This window comes from Oxyura jamaicensis, chromosome 9 (assembly GCF_011077185.1).
Source record: "Oxyura jamaicensis isolate SHBP4307 breed ruddy duck chromosome 9, BPBGC_Ojam_1.0, whole genome shotgun sequence".
In the NCBI taxonomy this organism is placed as follows: Eukaryota; Metazoa; Chordata; class Aves; order Anseriformes; family Anatidae; genus Oxyura; species Oxyura jamaicensis.
Window position 1 is genome coordinate 10,075,054 of NC_048901.1, and position 12,881 is coordinate 10,087,934.

At 42.9% G+C, this 12,881-nt stretch overlaps 1 protein-coding gene across 4 annotated transcripts in view; it reads left to right on the top strand.

Annotated features, from left to right (window-relative positions):
- MAP3K13 (mitogen-activated protein kinase kinase kinase 13) overlaps positions 1 to 12,881 on the top strand; it is a 73,125-nt gene that overhangs the window by 13,740 nt on the left and 46,504 nt on the right. The gene's annotated exons all lie outside the window — the stretch shown is intronic.

Genomic DNA, 12,881 nt, shown 5'->3' on the forward strand with positions numbered 1-12,881 from the left:
GAAGGGGTTTGCAATAAACTCGAGGGTTTAAACCTTAATGCTGTGTATATACCCTTACAACCAACTACAGCTGTGTACCTTTTTTTGCAAGAGAGTTGTAATTTTCCACGACAGTGAGGAGTGTTGAGTTCTCCCATAAACTACTAGAAAGTATAGTGTTAAGATTAAAAAAAGATAAATAAAACCAAAACAAAACAGCTTGCTGCTCCAATGGATCTACCAATTTGTTTCATTGTGTGTTTGCTAATGGCAAGGAAGGCTGGAGAGAGCTTCAGCTGCAAGTCCTGTGAGTTTAAGTTATGCTCACCTGGTCTGTATTGCAGCAAGGGCAGCGAATTTGTTCTTCCTGAGGTGTCTTTGTGGAGGAGATGATGAATTTGACAGCTCGTGGTGCAGGGGACTAGTTCATTAGTTGCTGATGGTGATCTGCATGCAAACTGAGGTACCTGCTAGCAGCAGGCATAGAAGTGGTGCTCTGTGCCTCTGCGGCTGCTGCGGGAGCTGGGAGCGCTGCAGGTGCATTTGCACGGTCAGTGTTAGCTGTGGCCTCTGAGGGGAGGGGGTGAAAACCTGAGCGTGCACAGTTTCCTATGTGAAAACTGGTAGTGTGCGTGCTGCTGTTTTGTAGTCTGCGTTGCATCTGAAGAACTGAGCGGTGTGCTCGTAAACTGGTTGTGTTTTAACTGAGGTGGCGGTTAAGAAGGGGATGGCTTAATGTTTGCTTGGCAGAACATTGCAGCAGTAGCAGAGGATGTTGTATTCTATGTTTAGTTTCAGGTCTAACAAAACTCCTACCTAGTTATGCTTTGGTACGTTCCTGCTTCTCTACTCTATATTTCCTAGACAGCTGTGTTTGCACTGGCTGACTTATCCAAAAAGTGATTTTACTGGTATCTTTATTTGTTTTACCCTGTACCGATAGCAGCCTTCAGCCAGCTCTCTGTTTCCAGTGTCAGGATGGGCAAAGTGCAGACTGCAAAATGAGCTTGTCCTGGGGAAGCATTGTACAGTACAGTACAACCTGGACAGTATAACATAGTGGCGAACTCAAATCGTGGTGGATTGTTCTGGGTACGGACTCTGGGGAGTTGAAACCAGCCAGGTTTTGCCTGATGGAAAAGTTAGAAAACAGCTAATGCAGCTGAAAGAACAGGCTTTTCTGGATGCTTTTTTTTTTCTTACAGAAAGTAACAATGATTTACCTGCCATGTTGTATCTTGCAGCTGGAATGACTGACAGTTCATGGGAAGTGCCATCTGAAAACTGCAGGCGATTTCCTTTCTCACAGTAGACCAAAGAGAGCTTTGCTTTGCTGTTTCAGCACCAGAAGTGACAAAGCTCAGTAGTGGAGTTGCGATGTATGCTGCTACAGGTTTTCATTTTATTTTGCTCTGAAAAGAGCTTGTATCTTTGGTGGTACATGTGCTGTAATTTGCAAACTGCTATAGATGAGGCAAACCAAATTCACTTTTTCATTGCTGTGAAAAATAGGATCGTACAGAAACACTTTGCATCCCCCAGAAGAATAAAAATTTGTTGGTGTAGTGGTATTGATGTTGGACACTGGATGATGCAAAGTTAAGGTCAGAGTTTGAGACTACTTAAACATTCTTCCCCCCCACTCCTTGTTGGGGAGGGTTGGAAGTCTAGCCTAGATTAAAACAGAGGCTGAGGAAGCAGCAATGTCAAGCAGCTTTTGGAAGTCTGATCTTTCCATTGTATGCCAAAACCAACAGGTATGATTCTATGTTTCTATGTATGTACAAATTGCTAAGACTTCTGAAGTATTATGAATGCTTCAGCATATTGCTTAAACAGATGAAAAAACAACATGTTGCTTATGAAATAGCTGTAGTTTTAGTGTTGGATAGGAATTTAGCTTATTGGGATGATGTGGGAGGAATGCTGTCAAATGAAATTCTGTGCATAGCAGTGAACGGAATTCTCTAAATTTTGTTTACAGAAGTATTTCTGTGCAAAAAGAAAGTACATATATGTAGCAGTATGCAATGGCAATAGACATATCCAGTAAAAATGGACAAGTATATTAAACCATGAATTTAAGGGAGAGCTAGAGTGGTTGCCTGGGGCTTCAGTCTGACTTTTCAGTGCTCTGGATAGTTAATATGGAATCGCCTTACTGCTAGGACAGAGGAGCCCAGAATAATTTTCCTTGTCCCAGTTAAGTCAAGAACTATTAGAGCAGTGGAAATAAGGTTTCAACAAGAGGGGGAAAAAGGGTGAGCGAAGTGTCAGCTCTCACTCTCTAGTTAGAGGGAAAAGTACACATGTACCAAAAGGCAGAACTGCAAGGAGTGTAAGTAGCAGTTACCAGTGGAAACAGAAATTAGGCTAGTGATGCCAAAGCACATAAGTGGATTAGGAATTATTTTCACTCTTTCTGGTCCTTAAAATAAATAAATAAAGGCAAACTGTATGTGAATTTGCAGTAAGGAGGGTAGGTCAAAGGAATACATGTTCTTCTGACCTGCATGTCTGTCAGGAAAGGATTCCTCTCTGTTATCAAGCCTGACCCTTGAGCCATTCAGAGTCATTCCTCTCCAATCCAGTACCGCCATATCATGCTACACGGGCTGTACAGGAGACCTACTGCGATTCGGTGGCATTGTTTCCCTGATGTTGGCAGCAGAAAAGGCACAGCAGCTTAGAAACTCTAGAAGTGACATCAAGTACTTTTCAGCATACCTTCCTCACCTCCTTTCCCTAAGGCATAATATCCCAAGACATGGCAGGAGAAGGACATTTGATTGTATGATGCTGCAATAGAAGTAATATTACTGAACAGCTTATCCAAGGACCAGGAGATCAGAAGATGGGCGTGTTTGTGTGAGAGGTTTCTTCAAGCTTCTCACTGCAACACCTGGGAGGTACTCCGGAAGCAGAACTTCTGGTGTCTCTTTGAAGTGCACGTGTACCAAGAACACTGGAAGAAATGAAAGGGTGTAACGTAGAAGGTCAGGAACTGGTCAAAACAGTCCTGTAGGTTGATGACTGCATGTGGCGGGCTGTTTGCTCCGTAGCCATGACCGTGACCATTTTGCTTCTTAGCTGTTAGCCTTCTAGCCTAAGCTGATGATCAGTAGGCTTCCTGTTTGAAGAAGTGGGGCTGTTGACTAAAGAAAAAGATATTTTACTATACTCTTCTTTACAAGGAACTCAGCATCGTGCTGAGGACTTATCTGCAGGAATAATTTCTCATTGTGGTGTATCGTTATTCTCCCATCAGCAGAGAGGCTGATAGTTGGAAGTTGTGAATTTGAAAAATTACTAAATTCTTTCATGGCTAACACTTGTCTCTTACCCATGCAGACTGTTGATGTGTCAGAATCTTTGCAAAAAGGGACATTTTTTGGCATTGGGGTTAGTTTTTGTGGTTCTCAAAATATGTATGGTCCTGTGCAGCTGAGAGTCGTTACCTGTACAATGCATTTGCTTTTGAACTACTCAGAGACTATTTCTGTACTGCCTCCCAGTGATGCATGTGGGCAGGAAGAAGTTTGATCAATCCATTGCTTATACAGAAGAAGATACAAGGCAAGCCCAAAGGGGAGGCAGAAGTGAGCATTAAGTGTTCTCAGCTGGCTCTTCTAATCATCTAAAGAAAATCGTCCTTTATGTCATCCCAGGTGATGATATTCACAAAAGCCAAACTAGAAAATCATACCCGTATCAGGTACCTACTGTCTGCAAAGTCTTTTGTGCCTTTATCTTGATTACCTTTGTTACCTTGGGCACTTGGCACAAGAAAAAAATCCACATCATTCTGATTGCTTTGTGCTTCATCTCAAAAACAACATCTTGGAAATGTTACCTCAGCTGTGTTCAACCTCTGAAGTAGAATTTGGTCTTTCTGGGAATCATGTGAGAGCAAGGGATTGCCTGGAGCAACGGAGTAGATACTGAAGCTGCAAGAGCAGAGACCTTGATATCAAAGGCCACCTGCAACTGCTCTCCTTCTCTTCAGCCTTAAAGTTCACTGGGTCACAAACTGAGCTCGCCATCTTCCTGTACAATGGGTAGCAGTTCTTGAGAAGATGAACGGGACAGTTTATCAAGGATTATTTCATATTTATGTTCCAGTCAGAAATCTTCTCCTTTTTGGATGTTCCCTTGCCTACTTTATTAGTCCTTCGGGGACAGTAAGCAAATCGATGTCAATATGTAGCTTCGACCTTCGGATTTGCAAACCAGCTTCCACAGTTATTTGGTAGGAGTAAAACGACGTCTCATAATAGAACATAAACTATTTTTTTTCCATAAATTGCTTTATATTGATCAGCTGATGTGAAGAATTTCTTATGAAAAGCTAAACAAAACTGCTGAACGTTATCTGCTTGAAGGGAATGGAGAAAAATGTTTGACAGACCACATTGATGTGGCTGATGTTAAACAACGCTCTGCAAATGTATTTCCTGCTCATGGTGTGCATTTTATTACTTCTGCTCAGTCAGAAATACCTTCCTAGCATGCTAGGATTGTATTTCTGGAGTGAACTCAATCAATGTAAAACTGAAAGAGAAATGCTAACGAGCATCACTGTCCCCGTGCAGGTCTACAGGCCTGTGGCTGGCTGCATTTGTTCTGGTAACGTACGCTGATGTGGCACGGCCTTACCTTGGATCTGAAGCACAAAGGACAGAGCACCTTTTCAGCCATTTTGCATTTAATTACCTTCAGGAGTTGCGTAGAGTTGTTTTAAAATATATTTTTCTTGTTCAACCCATTTTCTTCAGCTTAAGTGCAAGCACAGGAATCCCATGGGTGTTACAAGATGGCCCCTTCAAGGCGGCGTAGGTTCAGGTACTGCACTACGTGCAAGGCTCAGTCATTTTTCATTTGTTTTGTTTGCTGTTTGGCACAAGAGAGACTCCCCCAGCCCCCAACTGCTGCCAACAATTAAAGACAGTTACCAGTCCCCAGCGGGAATAAGTGTTTTCAGCCAATATTTACAGCCTGTTCTGTCCTGGAAGAATGGAGCTATCGCTGCTATTGTCAGCTGGAGATGTAGGGAGACTTCCTTTTGGCTCTTTGGTGAGAAATAAGCTGTAAAATACAGCTCTGGTGGTGGCTGTTAGCTTTATTGATTGCCCAAGAAGTGCTGCAAGAAGGCGTTGCATAGCTACGGGTTTCCCTAGCTCAAGCTAATTAGCGTATTTGATTTCTTCTGAGTCCTGATCAGTGAGTAACCCTGGTCACCTTCATCCTGGTGAGGACGGATCCTCCCTGTGCTTGCATGTCACAGGGTATGACTGAGGCCAAGTCCCCTGCAGGTGTGTTGTGAGTCGGTCGATGAGCTGCTTCCTTGGAATATGTCCTCTTCTGCATGAGGGCAACATCCTTAACTGGTGTCGGATAAGATACGGGATGACTGTTTAATATGATGAATGCCATTTATCTTAATATTGAAAGTTTCTCTTGAGAAAATAGCATGATTGTCTCACAGGAGATTGCTATTACAATAGAACTGTATCATAATCTGTCAATATAAATCTTTAATGTTCTCTGTCACTGGAGCAGCGTGGCACACCCGCAGTTTGGTTGTTATCTGTATCTTATTCAGTACTTGGCCTCTTTCTCCGGAGGCCTGCAGAGGTTGCTGTTCAGTAGGAAGAAGCACCGTGTCGCATCAGCTTTTGGGAAGCCGAAAATTCATAGTGGCCAGCAGTGCAACTGGGGGTCCTTTTGTGCTGGCATTAGTACGCCCCGATGTAAGGTGGGTGTGGAAGAGCCAGGGATGCTGTATTGGTTTGTGAGTTTGTTGCCAGCAGCTAATTGCAGAGAAAAAGAAACTTCTGATGTGGGTGTGCTTGCAACACTTAATTTTGTCTTTGTAGGTTTTTCTGTGGGTTTCTGTTTCTTCATTTTTTTCTCTGCCTCAGGAGAGAAGGAAACTAAATGTTGAACCTGCTTCTGAAGCTCGTGGTCGCTTTCCAAAATATACACCAACCTTGAGGAGAGTGAAAAATATGAAAATACCAGTGTATGTGCTTCAAAAAATGTTACTACTTTTAAAAGAGCAGACCTGTACTCGTTAATGACCTGCCTTGTTGCGTGGAGGATTTCCAAAGGCCAGACAGCTTTCACTATGCTCAGTGGCATTTGTAGCTTGTTACTTCATGGCCTGCCTCTGTGTTCAGCTGTAGGAGGGGTTAGGAAAGCCAAGCACATGGCTTTCCTGCTCTTCTTCTGATGCTCTCCCATTTGCTGCTTGGGGGGAACAGAAATAGTTGTAATAAAATACAGTTACGCTGCTGGGGTGGAAGCTGGGGCTGACTGAGCCTTTGATTTCAGTGAAGCTGGCATTTCTCTTTCGGGTTGGAGACTGGGAGGACAACTGGGTATGCTCGTGGTGATGGCAGAGGGGAGAGAGGCAGTTGTATGAATTTTGGCAAGTGTATGTAAAAACAGGAAAAACTAGGTTTGAGGTGCAAAAGGTATAAATAGGGAATGGAAATGGGCTGCTCTTTGACAATACAGCTGAAAGAAGCAGGCAATGGTGATCAGGTTACAGTCTGGGGGAGGTAAAAGCAAAAAAAAAAACAAAAAAGGGGCAAGAAAAGTGGAGGTAGAGATCTCTGTAGTTGTCAGGGAATGCATTCATTTCGTTTTTAGGATAAGCCATTTTAGTCACTAAGAAACACTAATCAGCAACTCTTCTCCCCTCACAGGTTCATTTAACCAGTCTGAGCCTACTCCTTAGCGGGATGGGAGTAACTCAAGGAAATGATGGGAAAAGGGTGATCCTTACTGATGGATTTTATTTGCAAGGCAAATTGCACAGGGAGAAAATGATTCCTTCTTTTAGGAGAAGTGTTGCTAGAGGAATAGTTCTTGTTGGGTCCCTTTTCTGCTTGCTGGCCTAGGTGGATTCAGTTTGTTCAGTATTTCTGCATGCATCTTCATTCCCTGCTTCTAGAGTTTCACTGTGTTCTTAGCAGGTAACATGGTGCCCTTAACTGGGGATGAGCAGCACTTTGTTTGGTAAGGTGCAGCGCAACAGTTGTGTTCTCAGGGCTGTTATCCCCAGCACTGTGCCAAACTGTCCAGGCTGTGAAATCGAGGTACTGGCTTTAGAGTTCTGTGTATGTTGCTAGCCGTTGTGCTGCTGTGTTGTGCCAGGTACAAAGATTTCTCTGCTCTTGTTCTCCTATTTTATTTTTATACTTAGTTTTTCACTTCGTGTCATGTAGAAGTCAAAGAAGGTGTATGTAGTTCAGCAGCAGCAGAACCATGCTTACTATGAATGGGCTGCTTTGCACAATAAACATGTTGGGGGCAGAGACTCAAGCCTTTCAACCTCCTATGTTGCAATGTCTTTTTTTTTCTTCATACTTTGACACAGCTCCTGCAAGAAATGTATAGTTACCTTCCAGTGGCCTCTCTCCCTTACAGCCCTTCTTTCCGTTTCCATTTTTTTCCTTAAATGGTGAGAAGCCATCAGGTTAAGTAATATTTAATGTTCCTTTGAGTTGGAAGCTTCCATCCCACTCTGATGAGCAGAGATCTGGCCTCAGTTATTTGTACCTTTATGTGCTTTTAGCAGTCTAATGACAGCGAGGTGGTGTAATTGTGTAGGAGCTCCTTACTCCTCCGACCAGGAAACACAATGGTGTAGCATATTATCTGTTGACACTGCAAGCTGTGTTGACTGGCTTGGTTTTGTAGAGAGCAGTCAGGTACCTCAGGAGCTTGGATCTTATCTGCAGGCTGCTCTGTGGCCTGAGGGCAAATCTGGGCAGTGGTTCTCTGTTTCTTGGGCATGTTAGAGGGGAAGAAAACTTCTGCAGAAGAGAGGGTTGTCTCTGAACCTAGGCAGAGGCTTTTACAGGAACCAAGAGATGTTACAAGTGTTCAGTCTTCCCCGCAGAAGCATAGTCTACTCTGATTTACCTTTTTTAGCTTGAAACAGTGCTGCATGGATGCTAAAAACCCACGCTCCTAAAATAGATAGAGTAGAACAAGCACTTCACTGATGACTCTTCTCCAGGAGAGGAGAGGGAGAAGGTAACAATGTACAGATGGCAGGTATTAGTCATGTCACTTAATATATCTGAAGACCTCAGACACCATCAGCACAAAGGTGGCAGAGGAACCTGGAGGGAATTAGACTTTCTAACAAACCAGGCTGGATGTTTGAGGTGCACTGGGTACGGATGTGAGACCTGAGGAAATGAGGGGACTTCCAGCCAATTGAGCAAAACAATGAAGAGTGTGCTCGCAGAGGCTCAAAGTGCTCGATGGATCCCAAGCCTGCTTTTACCTGCCTGTTCGCAAAGCTGTTCTCTTGTATGTTTGACAGGTCTCTCAGAGCATCTCTCTGGGGAGTTCCCGTGCTTACAATGCAGCTGCCTGTGCAGAAAGGCTAGTACAAAGGTTCGCTACCTCCAAAATAAGTGATTTTTCCAATATAAATATTGATTTGAACGGTGTTATTCTAGCTTTTACGGTAATGAGTGCTGTACAGAAGCTGCTTGTTCTTTTCACGTAGTATCTACATTGCCAGCATGCACCTTGTAGTCCAATTTGGCTGGCTCAGCATCCCCTCACTTCCTCAGGTCACACATTGGCCTTGGCCCAGTTGGCAATCAGCTCATGGAAGAGCCTCTGAGGTCCCACTGCCTGCTGATTTGCTGGGAACACATCTTGTAAATGGAATACAAAGTATGTATATCTGCTTGTACCTAAGTGGCTTCCAGCAGACTTGACCCCATGGAGCAAGCAGGCCACTGAAGTCCCTGCAGAGGCATCGTGGGAGAAGTGCATCGTTTCCAGTTGCTTGCTCTGATTGCATTGTTTGTGTAATTATTTGCTGTAAAGCCAGCGGGTGCGAGAGGCTGCGTGGCTGTGGGCACGAGGTGTAGGAAGGGGAAGTGGAGCTGTGGGCATGTTGGACTTCCTTGTGTGTAGAAGGGGTCACGAGAAATCACAGCGCAGGGCTGTTTTCCCCATCTGTTTTTTTTTTTGACAGATCTTCAGCAACAGAGGCTGAATGTGCACTCTCCTTGTGTTTTTCCCCTTTTGTTTCACCTTTTTGGTGTTTGTTTATGAAGAGCTGCTCTCCTGAATGTACTCCTGTCTCTTTTTGCACTTGTGCTCAGACCTCTGTGTAAGCCCTGTGGGCTGCTCAGTTACGACTGCTGTTTTGGTGGCACTTCCCTTCTTTGGGATTCAGCTATTGCCAGACACCTAGTGAAAGTATGAAGTGAGTGAAGTACTTACCTGCGGTGAACTCTGCTGATACATCAGGGGCTAAGCTAAGCTTTGTTTATTAATGTTGTTAATTTAAATTGTGCCAGAATGCTTTGAAAATGTGACAGCGGACAGGGCAGCAGGCAGTCAACACCGTTAAATGACAATACTGCTCAATATTTGCTGTTAATTGAGAGAGGCAGCAGCTGCTGGTATGTGGCTTCAGCCAGGATGAATTAGTAACAAGTCTGTAACTTGTTTTATTTTTCTTCCCTGGTTTAAAGTTGCATCCGCCCTTTACAGTTCAGTAGCTTGCTTGGGATAGAAATCAAAGATCATAGCAGGCCTTAATTGAGGACTTGATTTTGTTTCTGTTTCCCAGTGAGTTGTCGTAGCACTGTGATAAATTTGGCAACTGAATAAAATTGCCCTGTATTTAAAGACCAAACTTAAAGATTTTGGGTTAGTTTTTTCTACCCTGTGTGGCAGAAGGTGTGAAGGTAGCAGGCAAAGCTAGCTCCTGCTTTGAAAGAAAGCATTTTTGTTGCTTTCCCACTGGCTTCCAAAGGTATTTGCAGTTATGGTTTCTCTGAGGAAGAGTTCGGTTCATCTTTCTTTGCTGGATGGCACTGCAGTTGTATTGGTGTTCGGCTCCTGCTGGAGGGACCCAGCAGCAGGAGGGAGAACACGAATTCAACATTTTCCTTGTGCTTTCTGTGCTTATTTTTTTTGCCATGCAAATGTGTTGTTTAACCTTTGAAAACTTACTGATAAGCTGTTATCAGCCAGCAGTTAAAACAACAAACCCTCCCACCTCGCTGAGTTGGGACAGGAACTTCCCAAGGCTTCAAGGCCTGGGTACTGTACAAGAACAAATCAATCCAGGGAGAGTAACCAGGCTGGGGACAAAGTTTAGTCTCTGAAGAAATTGGCCCCAGTTGCTATTTTCATGCTGTTTGTGCAGTCTTCCCTGTAAGTATGTATTTTGCATGAAATACTTTATTTTGAACTAGATACGATCATGAGAGTGTAAAGCCGAGTTAAGGTGGTGGGCAGCATCTTGAACAGATCTTAAACTGGACACGGGAAATGAAATCTGGGGTCTGAGAACAATGCTAACAGTCACAGCTCGGCTTTCACCACAAGCAGGAGAATTTCAAAGCAAATAATGTTTTGTTTGTTCAGTTCTTTAAACAAAATACATCTGCAAGGGATGGTGTTTGAACCAAATACTCAGACTTCTGCTGGCATTTTGTTAGGATGAGAAATACCAGATTGGAGGAACTATTTGCATCTGTGACAGTTATCCTAAAGGCAAAAAGTCTAACCACCAGGGATGTTTTGTAATCTGTTTCCAGTGTGTATGATTCTCTATATTACATATAATTGGTTTTGTATTTGTTCTACAACAAAAATAACAATTTTTACCAAGGGCGTAAGTCCATTTATGCATTGTTAAGAGTTTAAACCTGTGATACTGTCTTGTTTCGTCTACTGGCTTACAGGTGCATAAAATCTTTAAAGTTAAGCCTGGCAGGCAATGTGTTACAGCCGACAGAACACTATACAAAGCTGTAGTAAATACAAGTGCAGGAAGAACAAAACTCATCTGGTGGTAAAAGTCCTCAGGCCCCCAAAATCTTGTCTCCTCTAGGGTACTGACAATTCCTACCTTTGCTAGCAGTTATAAAATGATGTTTTATAATCTTAGAAAGCTGTAATTTTCACGTGAAATTCAATAATCTATTCCAGTGGTATTCTTCCAGCTTCAGGCATCTTCAGCCTAGTGTTTTTTAAGAACATCTCTCCAATTTAACGTGCTATTTTAACTGTACTGTAATCAAATGCAATCTTTCCTGATTTTGTATGTTTCTGATTCTCAATTATGCATTATTGTTTCATCTGTAGCATCTACTTAAGTGTTTTTTTTTTTCTCTTAAGCAAGAAAATACATTTTGGGGTGTGTATGCACATATATATCGATGTCCATGATTCCTGTCTTTAAAACTGTGGTAAAAATTGTGATTGCCAGCTTTTGGGACTTTTTTTCCTTGATTTCATGGAATCACCAAATGATTTTTTTTGTAAATAGAGACAACCATCTATATTTTAATATATAAAAAGGTTTAAACTCTAAAAATGATCTAATAAACCTGTTTGAATGTGATGCTCTGTCATTCCTTACCTCTTTTGGAAGGAGTTATTAACAGCAATGTGCTAATTAGGAATTAGACTGTATACCTGCGTAGCGTGCTTCCCTATTTCTATTTTAAATTTTTTTGCTAGCTGCTTGGCCTGGTCTGTAGCAAGGTGTGTAGATGTTCTCCCGCTTTGCCGTGGTCAGCTGCCTGCACTTCTAAGGAGCTAGGATGCTGTGTATTTGGTGCTCTTGCTCCTGTTGTGTCCCCACCTGGCTCTCGGGACTTGTCGGTGTGGCATGGTCCTGGTGCCAGCCCATGCTTCTGTGCAGCTGTGTGGGCACCAGCCCCTACGAGAACACTGCTCGTGCCGATGACCAGTCGTTTCCACTTGAGAAGGTACAGCAGAGCTTCGCTGATTGGGAGGCTTTATTTTTCTTTACAAACTGCTGAGCGAAGCGGGAGAAGTCAAATCGCCTCAGATAACACAGTGTGAAAGCAGAGCTGTAGCACGGCTTCAGAGTGCCGGGAGAGTCACCTGCTGCTGCTGCTGCTGGAGGGGTGGGATGGGAATGGCTGAACTGATGCACTGCAGCTGTGCGTCTCTTAGGGCCAGTGTCGGTGCCTTGCCTCCAGGATGGTGGGAATTACTGTGCTAATAAGTGACTTAAACAGGGCTGGTACAGGTCAGCACTGACTGCAGGCTGGGACTTCTGTGCGTGTATATTGCTGTTGTCGTCATCCCGCCTTCAGGAGACCAAATAATAGCCTCTGAATGTAGCTTAACCTTGAATTCACACGCTTTCTTGTTGGGAGTGTGGAATTGACTTTGCTGTTTAATTTGCCACAAAAACAGTGAATATAAGGAATTAGTTGTGCTAGCATTACTGAATCCCTCTTTCAGTGTTGCAGTAATGTTGTTGTGTCTGTGGTGATTAAGGATCTAAGGAAAACAATGTCTGCAGGTAGAGCTACATCGCTTTTTAAGACTACCTACTTCACTTTTCACATTACAGGCTAGTATCAGCCAGTTCTGTAGTTTCAAGGTGTTGATTATTTCTAATTATATGAAGAACCACACTAAGGCTTGCAGTCTTTTAGACTTATGGGGGATGGGAAGAATATACAGTAGGCTCAGGCCTGGAATTCTCAAAATCTGTTACAGTCTCTGCTTGCGTGTTTGTGACAGCAAGAGAAATAATGGTATGAGGAGTTGTAATCTATGTTGGAAGACTGTAATAGCTTAAGCTTTTCCTAAAATTTGCTTAAAATTAGGGAAATAACTTGGAGTGTTAGTATAAAATTAAGTGGAGCAAATCATTAATAGATAATCTGGAAGTGTTATTTTAAAATCAAATCCAATCCAGAATAGCATATATATATATGTATTTAATATGGAAATCTGTGAGCTCTTTTATGGGAGCTGCTTGCTTAATTTAAAATAAAATTGTACTGTAAAAGGATTATAAAGTGTATGCCTGTGCTGAGAAAGGAAGTGCTAAATGTTATGAGGTGTCTCTCTACTCCTAGGTT